Below are 14,374 nucleotides of genomic sequence, written 5' to 3' on the forward strand. Positions count from 1 at the left end.
TGCTTGGAGATCTTCCTCCATCCCTTTATTTTGAGCTTATGTGTCTCTGCACGTGAGATGGGTCTCCTGAATACAGCACACTGATGGGTCTTGACTCTTTATCCAATGTAGCCATCTGTGTTTTTTCAATTTGACCATTTAAGCCATTTATATTTAAGGTTAATAATGTTTTGTGTGAATTTAATCCTGTCATTATGATGTTAGCTGGTTATTTTGCTCATTAGTTAATGCAGTTTCTTCCTAGCATCGATGGTCTTTACAATTTGGCATGTTTTTGCAGTAGCTGGTACTGGTTTTCCTTTTCCATGTTTAGTGCTTGCTTCAGGAGCATTTGTAAGGCAGGTCTCATGATGACAAAATCTCTCAACATTTGCTTGTCTGTAAAGGATTTTATTTCTCCTTCACTTATGAAGCTTAGTTTGACTGGATGTGAAATTCTGGGTTGAAAATTCTTTTCTTTAAGAATGTTCAATATTGGCCCCCACTCTTTTCTGGCTTGTAGAGTTTCTGCCAATAAATTTGCTGTTATTCTGATGGGTTTACCTTTGCTGGTAATCTGACCTTTCTCTCTGGCTTCCCTGAACATTTTTACCTTCATTTCAACTTTGGTGAATCTAACAATTATGTGTCTTGGAGCTGCTCTTCTCAAGGAGTATCTTAGTGGTATTCTCTGTATTTCCTGAATTTGAATGTTGGCCTGCCTTGCTAGTTTGGGGAAGTTCCCCTGGATAATATCCTCAATAGTGTTTTCCAACTTGCTTCCATTGTCCCAGTCACTTTCAGGTACACCAATGAGATGTAGATTTGGTCTTTTCTCATAGTCTCATATTTCTTGGAGGCTTTGTTCATTTCTTTTTGCTCCTTTTTCTCTAAGCTTCTCTTTTTGTTTCATTTCATTCATTTGATCTTCAATCACTGATACCTTTTCTTCCAGTTGATTGAATCAGCTACTGAAGCTTGTGCCCACATCCTATAGTTCTCGTGCCATGGTTTTCAGCTACATCAGGTCATTTAAGGTCTTCTCTACACTGTTTATTCTAGTTAGCCATTCGTCTAATCTTTTTTCAAGGTTTTTAGTTTCTTTGTGATGTGTTCGAACATCCTCCTTTCCAGAGATGACATCGTGCTAGCAGCCCTCACTTGGTCTCGGTGCCTCCTCAGTCTTAGCGTCCGCTCTGGCCGTGCTCAAGGAACCTTTCAACCCATCACTGCACTGTGGGGACCCTTCTTGGGGTTGGTTGAGACTGGAGCCAGCTCTCTCTGCTGGCCGAGAGGTCTGGAGGGAGAGGCATGGGCGGGAGCTGGGGCTGCATGCGGTGCTAGGGAGCTGGTGCAAGTTCCGGATGGGTGCAGGTTCAGCGGGCCCCACACTTGGCACAGCTGACTGGCATCTGCTGGGCTTGATCAGAGGCTGATTCCCATGCATGGACCGCCATTCCCTCTTTGCAGGATTGTTGGCCATGATAGCAGGTCTCCATCTCTTTCTTGCTTCCTCTCTTTTCCTCTTGATTGTCTGGGATGAGCTCCCTCTGGGCTGCTGCAGTGCCTGGGCTAGGTGCTGCAAAGTCTCACAGTGAGTGTGAGTGACAGGTGAAGCCTGCTGGGCTTCTGGGACGAGTGGGGACTTGGAGGACTTTTCTGTCTAGCTAAGGGATTGTAGACACACCAATCAGTACTCTGTGTCTAGCTAAAGATTTGTAAACACAGCAGTCAGCACTATGTGTTGAGCTAATTGGGCGGGGACTTGCAGAACTTTTCTATGTAGCTAAAGAATTGTAAATGCACCAATCAGCACTCTGTGTCTAGCTAAAGGTTTGTAAATGCACCAGTCAGCACTCTCTCAAAATGGAACAATCAGGTCTCTGTAAAACAGACCAATAAGCTCTCTGTAAAATGGACCAATCAGCAGGATGTGGGTGGGACCAGACAAGTGAATAAAAGCAGGCCACCCAAGCCAGCAGTGGCAACCCTGTGGGGTCCCCCTCCACACTGTGGAAGATTTGTTGTTTTGCTCTTGGCAATAAATCTTGCTGCTGCTCACTCTTTGGGTCTGTGCTGCCTTTATGAGGTGTAACATTCACCGCGAAGGTCTGTAGTTTCGCTCATGAAGCCAGTGAGACCACGAACCCACCAGTAGTGACAAATGCCTCCGAACGGAAGTTACGAGCAACTCCGGATGAGCCACCTTTTATCACCAATCTTCTGAAGCCTTATTCTCTTAACTCGTCAAAGTCATTCTGCATCCAGCTTTGTGCCATTGCTGGTGAGGAGCTGTGTTCCTTTGGAGGAGAAGAGGCGCTCTGATTTTTAGACTTTTCAGCTTTTCTGCTGTGGTTTCTTCCATCTTTGTGGTTTTATCTACCTTTGGTCTTTGATGATGTTGATGTACAGATGGGGTTTTGGTGTGGATTTCCTTTCTGTTTGTTAGTTTTCCTTCTAACAGTCAGGACCCTCAGCTGCAAGTCTGCTCGAGTTTTCTGGAGGTCCACTTGAGACCCTGTTTGCCTGGGTATCACCAGCAGCAGCTGCAGAACTGCAAATATTGCAAAACGGCAAATGTTGCTGCCTGATTGTTCCTCTGGAAGCTTTGTCTCAGAGGGGCACCCGGTCATATGAGGTGTCAGTTGGCCCCTACTGGGAGGTGTCTCCCAGTTAGGCTACTGGGGGATCAGGGACCCACTTGAGGAGGCAGTCTGTCTGTTCTCAGATCTCCAACTCCGTGCTGGGAGAACCACTACTCTCTTCAAAGCTGTCAGACAGGGACGTTTAAGTCTGCAGACATTTCTGCTGCCTTTTGTTCAGCTATGCTCTTCCCCCAAAGGTGGAGTCTATAGAGGCAGGCAGACCTCCTTGAGCTGCAGTGGGCTCCACCCAGTTCAAGCTCCCAGCTGCTTTGTTTACCTTCTCAAGCCTCAGCAATGGCAGATGCCCTTCCCACAGCCTTGCTGCCACCTTGCAGTTTGATCTCAGACTACTGTGCTAGCAGTGAGCAAGGCTCCGTGGGTGTGGGATGCTCAGAGCCAGGCATAGGATATAATCTCCTGGTGTGCCATTTGCTAAGACGGTGGGAAAAGTGCAGTTTTAGGGTGGGAGTGACCTGATTTTCCAAGTGCTGCCTGTCACAGCTTCCCTTGGCTAGGAAAGGGAACTCTCTGACCCCTTGTGCTTCCTGGGTGAAAAAATGCCTTGCCCTGCTTTGGCTCATGGTCCGTGAGCTTCACCCACTGTCCTGCACCCACTGTCCAACAGCCTCAGTGAGACGAACCCGGTATCTCAGTTGAAAAATGCAGAAATCATCCATCTTCTGTGTCACTCACGCTGGGAACTGTAGACTGGAGCTGTTTCTATTTGGCTATCTTGGAACCCTCATTGATATTGATTCTTTTAACCCATTGTTATGGTATATCTCATTTCTTTAGGTTTTCCACTGTTTTTCTCAGCAATGTTCTGAAGTTGTCTAAATAGATGTCTTTTATATCTTTTGTTAAATGTATTGCTGGTGTTTTGGATTTTTTTATGGTACACCTAACAAAATATATTGATTTTTAAAAAATTTCAATCTCTAGTGCTTGTTGCTAGTATAAACAAATACAATTGTTTTTGTATATTGACCTTGTATCCTAAGACTTGGCTGAATTCTCATATTAGATCTATTAGTTCGTTTGGGTGAAATCCTTTGGATTTTCTAGCTATATATACATTTCACTTGTAAATAAATACAGTTTTACTTTTTCTTTACCCATATTCGTACCTTTTATTTAGAATGTTTGTCTTCTTGCATTAGATAGAATCCCATTACAATGTTGAAGAGAAGTTCTGAGAGCAGATGTACTTGCATTTTTTGTGTGACCTCAGTGACAAATTGTTTAATATTTTACTACTAAGTATGGCATTTACTGTAGATTTTGTGTAGAAGTGCTTTATTAAATAAATAAAAGGATATTTCATTTTATTTCTAGTTTTCTGAGAGGATTTTAAAATCCTGAAGCAGTACTGGCTTTTGGCTAAACCTTTTATTGCAATTATTGCAATAATTACATTGTTATTCTCTTGCATTATTGGAGTTAATTCTGCCTTTTCTTGATTGTCTTTTGGAATTAATTGATACTACTTTATTAAGCACTTTCAAATTTATATTTATGAGGGATGTTGGACTGTTACGTTCTTTCCCTGTAATGTCATTGTCAAGATTTAACTTTAGGGTATTAGTTTCAAAATGAGTAAAAGTGTTCCTTCCTCTGCATTTTCTGAAAGTGTGTTGGTGATATTGTTGTTGGTTTTTTTTTTTTTTTTTTTGCTTTATTCTTTGATAAGACTTCACCATTGAAGTTATCTTGGCAGAAGCTTCCTTTTTAGGAAGGTTTTAAATTATTGATTTAATTTCTTTAATGGATGCAATGTAATATAGATTGTCTATTCTTTTGTTTTGAAAAGTTGAATGTTATTTGCTTTATTTTATATATTATTTTCTTATCTTTATCATTTTATTTCTTCTATTTATCTTGAGTTACTTTGTTATTCTTTCTCTAGCTTCTCAAAGTGAAAGCTTAGATCTTTGATTTTACGTTTTTCTCGTTTTGTTAAGTAAACATTTAAAGCCCTAAATTTCTCTCTTAGCACTTCATTAGATGGCATGTCATACATTTTGATATGTTGTGCTTTTATTGTGATTAAAGTTAAAATACTTTCTAATGTGTATATGTGATTTCCTCACTGACACTGGATTACTAAGAAGTGTATGCTTAATTTTCAAATATTTTGGGAGATAATCTAGATATATTATTGTTTTTGAGTTCTAATTAAACTCATTTGTGGTCAAAGAATATGTTTTGTGTGCAAAGAACACTGCGAATTTTTAAGGCTTATTTTGTGTGCCTCATCATATGATCTATCTTGGTGAATATTCTATGTGCACTTGAAAAACTTGTATATACTGCAGCTGCTGGGTGTGGTGCATTGTAATTTGATTAGGACAAATTTGTTGATAATGTTCAAATTCTTCACATTTATGTTTATTGTTTGATATAATTGTTCTATTGATCATGATATAAGAGTATTAAAGTTTCCAACAATAATTATTCATTATTTTTTCTGTTGAATTTTGTTAAATTTTGTTTAATTTACTTTGACTCTCTGTTGTTAGGTTAACATTAAGAATTGCTGTTTTATTGATAAATTAGCCATTTTATCATTATGAAATGCCCCTCTTTATCTTGCAAATATTCTTTGTTTCGAAGTCTCTTTTGTTTAATATTAATTGGGTCATGTTATTTTTCTTTTGACTACCATTTATATGGTGTGTATTTATGTACACATATATTATGTGTATATATACATACATACATATATATTTCCATCTATTTTCTTTTACCTCATTTGTGACTTTCTACCCAATCTCTCTCTTTACCTCCTTCTTAAGGTCAATAACTCATATATTTTCCCTTTTGAGGCTGTTTTATGGATCTTGTAGTTGTGCTTCATTCTTTTTTATTCTTTTTACTTTAGCCTCTTCTGACCATATTTCCAAATAGCTTGTGTTTAAGTTTACTAATTTTTTCTTCTGCTTGATCAATTCTGCTTAGAGACTGATGTATTCTTCAGTATGCCCATTGCGTTTTTCACCCCCAGAATTTCTGTCTGATTCTTTTTAATTATTTCAATTTTGTTGTTAAATTTATCTGATAGGATTCTGAATTCCTTCTCTGTGCTATCTTGAATTCATTTGAGTTTCCTCAAAACAGTTATTTTGAATTCTCTGTCTGAAAGGTCACATATCTCCATCTCTCTGGAATTGGTCCCTGGTGTCTTATTTAGTTCATTTGGGGAGGTTATGTTTTCCTGGATGGTGTTGATGCTTCTGATGTTCATTGGTGTCTGGGCATTGAACAGTTAGGTATTTATTGTAGTCTTCTCAGTGTGGGCTTGTTTATACCCATCATTCCTGAGCAGGCTTTCTAGATATTTGAAGGGACTTAGATGTTGTGATCGAAGTTTTTGGTCACTGCAGCTATATGTGAATTAGAAGGCACCCCAAGTCCAGTAACACTGTAATTCTTGCAGACTCATAGAGGTACTGACTTGGTAGTCTTGAATTAGATCTGGAAGAATTCTTTTGATTACCTGTCTTTTTATTTTCTTGTGGCCTAGATAGCAGAGATTCTTCTTCTCTTCATTTACTTTCTCCCAACCAAATGGAATGTCTCTATGTGCTGAGCTTCCTGGAGCTGGAATAGGGGCACCAAAAGCACCCCTGTGACCACCACCACTGGGACTATGCTGGGTCAGACCTGAAGGCAGCACAACATGGAGTCTTGTCCGAGGACCACTGTAACCACTACCTGGCTTGCATCTATATTTGCTCAAGATCCTAAGGCTCAACAATCAGCAAGTGGTGAAGCCAGCCAGTCTTGTGTGCTTCCCTTCATGACAGAAAGTTCCTCTGGGCCCCAGGTGGGTCCGGAGATGTATCCAGGAGCCAAGGCCTAGAGTAACAAATGTTAGAAATTTACCTGGTACTCCTTTCTACTGTGTTTAAGCTGTTACGGAAACCACAATACAAAGTCCTTCCATTCTCCCCTTCCCTTTCCCTAGGCAGAGAAGTCTCTCCCTGTGTCCACCACCACCACAGGCCCATGGGAGTACTGCTACGATGTTGCCAGTGTTCACTTAGGCCCAAGGGCTCTTCAGTCAGCTTGTGGTGAATGCTGCTAGGCCTGGGGCTGATGCTACAGGGCAATGGGCTGCCCTCTGGCCCAGAGTAGGTCCAGAGATACCATCCAAGAGCCAAGGCTAGAATCAGAGACCCCAAGATTCCCCTTGATGTTATTTCACACTGTGGCTGGGCTTATACATAAGCTGCAAGACAAAGTCCCATTTACTCTTCCCTTTGCTTTTTTTAAAGAGAGCAGAAGAAGTCTCTCTTTACAGCCACCATAGCTATGACTATGCTGGGTCACATCTGAAGTCAGCACGTCTCAGAGTCTCACCCAAGGCCCATGGCATGTTCTACCCAGTTACCACTGCTGATTATTTAGGGCTCAAGTGCTCTTTACTCAGCAGGTAGTGAATACTGCCAGGACTGGGTTCTTCCCTTTCAGGAAGTGGGTTCCCTTTTGTCCTAGGGTGTGTGTAGACATGACATCTGGGAGTGAGAGCCTGGGATGGGGGCCTCATGACTCTTCCTGGTGGCCTATCCTATTGTGGCTGAGCTAGTATCCAAGTTGCGAGACAAAGTTCTCTTTACTCTTTCCTCTCCTCTCCTTATCTGTTTTGGAGCTGTGAGCTTCACTGCCTGGGATTAGGGAAGGGGTGATGCAAGCACTCCCTTATCCTGTCAAACTGATATCTCCCTAGGTCACATATCTCCTAAGTCCACTGGCTCTGAGCCCAGCACAGCACTAAGACTTGCCTAGGAATTGCAGTCCTTATGGCCTAGACAGCCTTTCAAGATTATTTAGCACCCCAGAGCACTTTGGCCCATGTTGGCAAGTCTAACTGAAACTCAGGTTCCAACTGCTATTATGTAGGATTTCCCTCTGGCTATGGCTGGTCCAAATGCTCCCTCCATGGATGTCAGCTGAGTATTTCTCAATGTTGACAGCATTGAATTTTAATGCAAAATCTCACAGTCACTATACTCTCTCTCCCTCAAGTGCAAAGAGTCTCTGCATCATATGGCTGCTGCTGGGGAATGTGGGGAGGGGGGTGGCGTCGGCATTTAAGACTGTCTTTTCTACACTCTTCAATGCCTCTTTCTGTGAACTGAGATTAAAACCAGGCACTGTGATTGCTCACCTGATTTTTGAGTCCTAGGAAGGTACTTTTCCTTTGTGTAGATAGTTGTCAATTTGGTGTTCCTGCATGGAAGATGATTGGTGGAAGCTTCTATTTGGCCATCTTACTCCACCTTGTCCAAATTTTATTAACTCTTTTTGAAATATCAATGGGAGTGATATGTGGGAGTGGGCTGAATATGTGTGTATCTGTACATGCACATATGTGTGGAAGTGTGTGTGTATGAGTGTATGTAGCTCACAGACAGAATGTACCATATAGTCTTGATTGGAAGTCTTGCTTTTTTATCTGTAAGTCAGGAATAATATCTCCTTTATAAACTTATTGCAATCTTTAAATTATGTAAGCCATGTGGAGTGGTCAGCAAGATGCCTGGCATATAAAAAGGCTCAGTAAATATTATGGAGCATTTTACTATGAAATAGAGTCATTCACTCAGTAATTGCAAAGTGGTAGATAACAAAAGCATGAAGAGAAAAAAATTACATCAGCCCTGAAATTGCATTTGGAATATATTTTTTGAGATAATCTCTTTCTGAAAGTATAGACAGTATGGGTTGGGGTTGGAATTCTTACTTTAGCCTGTGGATATTGTTTTTGAAGGAATATTTCTCTCCTGGGTAGTTGTTCAGTGAAAGACAGTGTTAGGAGAAAATTCTCCATGGGTCTTTCATGTTCCTGAATGTCTTGCAAAGTAGTTCACTGAAGCCCTTTGATCTAAACTATCTTTTCAAGGATGTATGCACAGTGAACATCTATACAAATTCCTATCTAACGTCAGCCCAGTTTACACTCAGAATTTCTAGATTTTCCTTAATTAATTTTTTAAGTTCCTTACCCTCCTCTAATACTCCAGGCCTTCACAGATCCCACCAGATAATAAAGATAAAGAAATTTTCTCATGGGCTTGTGGGTGGAAGCAGTTCAATATTATGCTTAAAGGCATCGGCTGCTGCCAGTGGGTCTGGGTGATGTTCTTACCACTATTGCCCATCTGAGCATTATGACCTCTTTTGAACATGACCTTCAGGAAAGTGAATCTGTAGAGCTCATCAAAATGTTATTTGCTCAAAGTAGGCATGTTGGTTTTCCAAGATTTCTTCTGTAGTTTCTTTTACTCTCCTAAACTTTACACATCTGTAGATGGTCTCTTAACTTACAAGGTTGTAATGGATATTGGGATTATCTCACTCATGATCGATTCTGTGTCTCCCCATCTGGAAGAGCTATGTGGTTTGATATGAATGGGACTAAGTTACTTCTTACTCTCCAACCTTGGGTCGTCCTCTAAATTCCCCATGTAACATTCTGAGTAGAGAAGATGTAGAATGAGATGTAACAACATATACATTAAAAATTTCTTTACAAATCTCACCCATGTCAAGCTGATTCTTCTACTTCAGCAGCAGTTTATTAGATCCTTTTAAAGCAACACTTTCAGAGGCTCGGTATTTGAGGGAAGTCTGCACCTCTTACTTTTAAAATACATTTTATTATGATGAAAACTCTCAGAGTTGCCTTTTGTGTGCAGCTGTCTCTTATTTGAAATATTTGCTTGATATTATTTTTCTACATCTGGTTCAGCAATAATTTCATGGGAACATTACTTGTCAATTCTGCATTCTCACTCTTTTTGACACCCTCCCTCCAACATTGACTCCTTGGTGGTGATAGGTGCAGTGAAGAGCCACCAGCAGAATAATGAAATATTATTTCTTCTTTGTTCTCACCTTACTTGCAGTGATCATTGAATTTGTTTTGCTGGCTGAAACTGAAGCTGCCTCTGCAAGCAATTAAGTTGTCTTAACCAAACAAATGCAGTGACTGAAATTTCCACACAGCACAGTGTTTCACATTTACTGCATCTGGGGTTTGAGAAAAATCACACTTTAAAGCAATATGAAATAAGTTTAAAAAACCTGGCAGGAATTCAATGTTATATAGAAAATCAAGCAGGCTAAACTACTGAGAAATCAAAAGTATATAAGTGTAAGAGAAAATTATACGGTGGAATAGGGCAGGAGAAATAAAAATAAGAGCAAATTAGGCCTTTTAGGAGTGATAAAAAAGAAGGAAATATCAAGATAACAACTATATTTCCTAAACACAAATTGCCTTACAACAGCAATTTTGGACACAAGACAGTGCATTCCAATTTTAGAAAGTGTTTTGTTTTTATTTCTCTGGAGGTACTTTTAATTTTTTATGATGGTATCTTAAAAACATAATTTTCGAATAAATTTGCTTTGGATTTACATCTTACACGTGTGATGAATGCCTTCAAAGATGTTAATGCACTGGTGTTGTTGAGCTGGAAAGTGTGTCTCTCCAAGATGATAGGTTATACTTAGGAAATTGATGATACAAAGAAGCAGGCAAACACCTAGACGATAAATCAAACTAAGCACCATATGTTTTCTGACCCTGATACTTAAATGATAACTGGTTTACTTAAACAACATCTCTCCAGTCATTTTTGTCAATTTTCTGAATGATGACACATGTATTTTGCAGCTGTTTTTATTTATTGATATTGGCAGAAGAATAAATGTCAGTTTGTATAAAAAGAGGTTCAAACAAGTCCCATTTTCTCATTTTATTACATAATGATTATAAATACATATTTCAGGTTTGATGACCTTGAAGGAATTCTTGGTAAGATTACCAAGGGGAGAAAAGGTTGTCAAACAAATAGACTTTATATGGCGATTTATAGTCTTCTAGAGAAAGGTATTCTTAGCACTTCCTAGTCAACCTGTAATGTAGAACCAGGAAACACAAAACCTGCAGGTTGTAAATAGTGTGTTCAAAAGTCAACCTTCAAAAAAGGAGCAGAGAAACGTTGTGAATGGAATATAAATAGAGAAGGAAGACTGGAGGAATATTATTTGTAATAGAATATACACAAATTTTGAGAATGTTGGACTGTGCTCTCCATTCTTATAGTGTGGGCATTTTGTGGCAATAAAATTCATTTCACTTTTTAAACAGATGTTTCCTCTCATCTTAAATAATTATTTCAGAAAATTCGAATTTATAACATTATTAAAATAAAAACAAAATCTGAGCCTTATCAAAATCTGATTATGTGGGAATCCTTAGTTGATCCTAAGTGAGAATTAACCGCTGAGAAATAGCAGTAACTAGGAAAATTAGCAAGATGTAAAAGTAAGTAAAGACGAGAAAATGGATTGAGAGCCAGGGTATTCACATTGGAATGAGAGCTCTGATAATTTCTCATGAATATACTTAGTGTTGAAAAGTCTATTAGCATATCTGAGTCTCAGTTTCATCATATATAAATGTGAAAATAATATTGCCTTTCCTACATCGAAGGATTGCTGATCAAATCAATTTTTCATCTCCAATCAGGGATTGCAGTTTATGGACCCTAGCATCTTCTTATCATCCCTCTGCTATCCTTTCTTCCTTCTTTATCCAAATAGATTTCATGACCTGCCATTAGAATTGCTCCCTTCAGATGTGCCCAACTCTTTTTTCCCTTTTTGTTCCTTCAAATTTGTTTGGCAGAACCACCACTTGGGTTAAATCTAACTCTCTACATACTTTGCACCTGCATTCATAAAACTGTATGTATCTGGAAAAACACAAAATCATGAAAAGTAATTTCAGTTTAAATTCATAACAATTATTTTCAAGTAGGCATTTAGTCCTATGCTACCACATTGGATTTTAATTTTATTTCTTGTTTTATTTTCTGGTTAAATTTTACTACAGTGATTATGTTAACTTCATAAAATGAATGCCTTTTTATATTGTTTGTAAAAGTTTTTATATGGTAGGAACTATTTGTTATTAAATGTTTAGTAGAATTCATCTGTGAAGCTGTCTGGATTAATAAACAAAATTGGAAATAAAAAAGAAGATAATATATCGGATACCACAGAAATACAAAAGATCATCAGACACTATTGTAAACAACTATATGTTAAAAACCTGGAAAACCTAGAGGAAATGGATAAATTCCTGGTCACATATAGCCTACCAAGATTGAACCAGGGAGAAATGAAAGAAAAAAAAACAGATGAATAGTGAGTAAAAATATTGAATGAGTAATAAAAAAACTCCCAAAAAAGAAAAGCCCAATATTGGATGGCTTTATTGCTGTATTCTACCAAACTTATAAAGAAGAACTAACGCCAATTATTTTCAAACTATTATAAAAATGTGAAGAGGAGGAACTTTTTTTCTAACTCATTCTTTGAGGCTAGCATCACTCTGATCTCAAAACGAGACAAGGACACAATACAAAAGAAGACTACAGGCCAATATCCCTGATAAACATAGACAGAAAAATTCTGAACAAAATTCTAGCAAACTGAATTCAACAACACATCAAAAAGATAACACACCATGATCAAGTGGATTTATCCTAGGGATGCAGGGATGATTTAACATATGCACATCAATAAATGTGATACATCACATCAACAGCATAAGGGACAAAACCATATGATCATCTCAATAGAAGCAGAAAAAGCATTTGATAAAATTTAACATCACTGTGATACAAATTCTCAACAAACTAGACATAGAAGGAACATACTTCAACATAATAAAGTCATTTATGACAAACCTACACTTAACATCATACTGAAGAGTGAAAAGCTGAAAGCCTTTTCTCTAAAAACTGGAAAAAGACAAGAATGCCCATTTTCACCACTCCTATTCAACATGGGACTGGAAGTTCTAGCCAGAGCAATCAGACAAGACAAAAAAAAATAGGGCATCCAAATTGGAAAAGAAAAAGTCAAACGGTAGTCCTTCAACATAAATAAGGTTAAAAAAGTCAAATTGTCCCTCTTTGTGGATGACATGATCTTATATACAGAAAAACCTAACAAAAAACTCTTCGAACTAATAAAAAGTTGGAGGATACAAAATCAACATACAAAAATCAGTAGCTGTTTTTATACACCAACAACAGACTGAAGGAAAAAGAAATCAAGAAAGCAATTTCATCTGCCACAGTTCCAAAAAAGGAGAAAATACCTATAAATTTAACTAAGGAGGTGAAAGACATGTACAAGGAAAAGTTCAAAACACTAATGAAAGAAATTAAAGAAGGCACAAACAAATTAAAAGGCATTCATGCTCATGGATCAGAAGAATTAATATTATTAATACATAGTCATACTACTCAAAGCAATCTACAGATTTAATACAATCCCTGCTAAAATATCAATTATGTTTTTCAAAGAAATAGAAAAAAATTCCTACAATTCACATGGAACCAAAAAAGAGCCTAAACAACCAAAGTAATCCTGAACAAAATAATCAAAGCTGGCGGCATTACGCTACCTGATTTCAAAATATACTACAAAGCTATACTAACCAAAACAGCACAGTATTGGTATAAAAATAAACATAAACCAAAGGAACAGAGTAGAGAACCCAGAAGTAAACCCACATAGTTACAGCCAACTTTTAAACAAAGGTGCCAAGAATATACATTAGGGAAAGGACATCTTTTCAATAAAGGGTGCTGATAAAACTGGGTATCTTATGCAGAAGAATTGAACTAGACCCCTATCTCTCACCATATACAAAACTGTTCAAAATGGATTAAAGACTTCAATGTAGACCTGAATCTATTAAACTGCAATAAGAAAACAGAGGGGTAACATTCCAGGACATCAATCCAGGCAAAGATTTTGTGGCTAAGACTTCAAAAGCATAGGCAACAAAACAAAACAAAAAAAATAGACAAATGGGACTATATTAAACCAAAAGGCTTCTGTGCAACAACAACAACAACAACAACAATATAACAAAAAAACCCAAAACAATTCACAGAATGAAAATATAACACGGTAAATGGGAGAAAATATTTGCAAACTGTTTATTCAACAAGGGACTAATATCCAGAATGTGCAAGAAACTCAGACAACTCAGCAACAACAAAAACCAAGTAATCTCATTACAAAGTGGGCAAAAGTCATCAGTAGACATTACTCAAAAGAAGACATGCAAATGGCCAACATCACTAATCGAAAATGCAAATCAAAGTGAGTGCATATAAAAGTTATGTTTATACTGTACTGCAGTCTTTTAAGCGTGCAACAACACTATGGGTATATACCCAATAATGGGATTGCTGAGTTGAATGATATTTCTGTTTTAAGTTCTTTGAGAAATCACCAAACTGCTTTCCATAGTGGCTGAACAAATTTACATGTCCACCAGCAGTATATAAGCCTCAGTATATAAGCCAAGGTTGCTTTCCTCTGCAACCTTGCCAGTATCTGTTATTTTTTTTTGTTTTTTACTTTTTATTGATAGCCATTCTGACTGATATAAGAGGGTATCTCATTGTGGTTTCGATTTGCATTTCTCTAATGATCAGTGATATTGAGCTTTTTTTCGTATGATTGTTGGCCACATGTACATCTTCTTTAGAAAGTGTCTGTTCGACTGGATTAAGAAAATGTGGCACATATACACCATGGAATACTATGCAGCCATAAAAAAGGATGAGTTTGCATCCTTTGTAGGGACATGGATGCAGCTGGAAACCATCATTCTTAGCAAACTATCACAAGAAGAGAAAACCAAACAC

Source organism: Colobus angolensis, unplaced genomic scaffold, assembly GCF_000951035.1.
Source record: "Colobus angolensis palliatus isolate OR3802 unplaced genomic scaffold, Cang.pa_1.0 Scaffold7, whole genome shotgun sequence".
Taxonomy (NCBI): Eukaryota; Metazoa; Chordata; class Mammalia; order Primates; family Cercopithecidae; genus Colobus; species Colobus angolensis.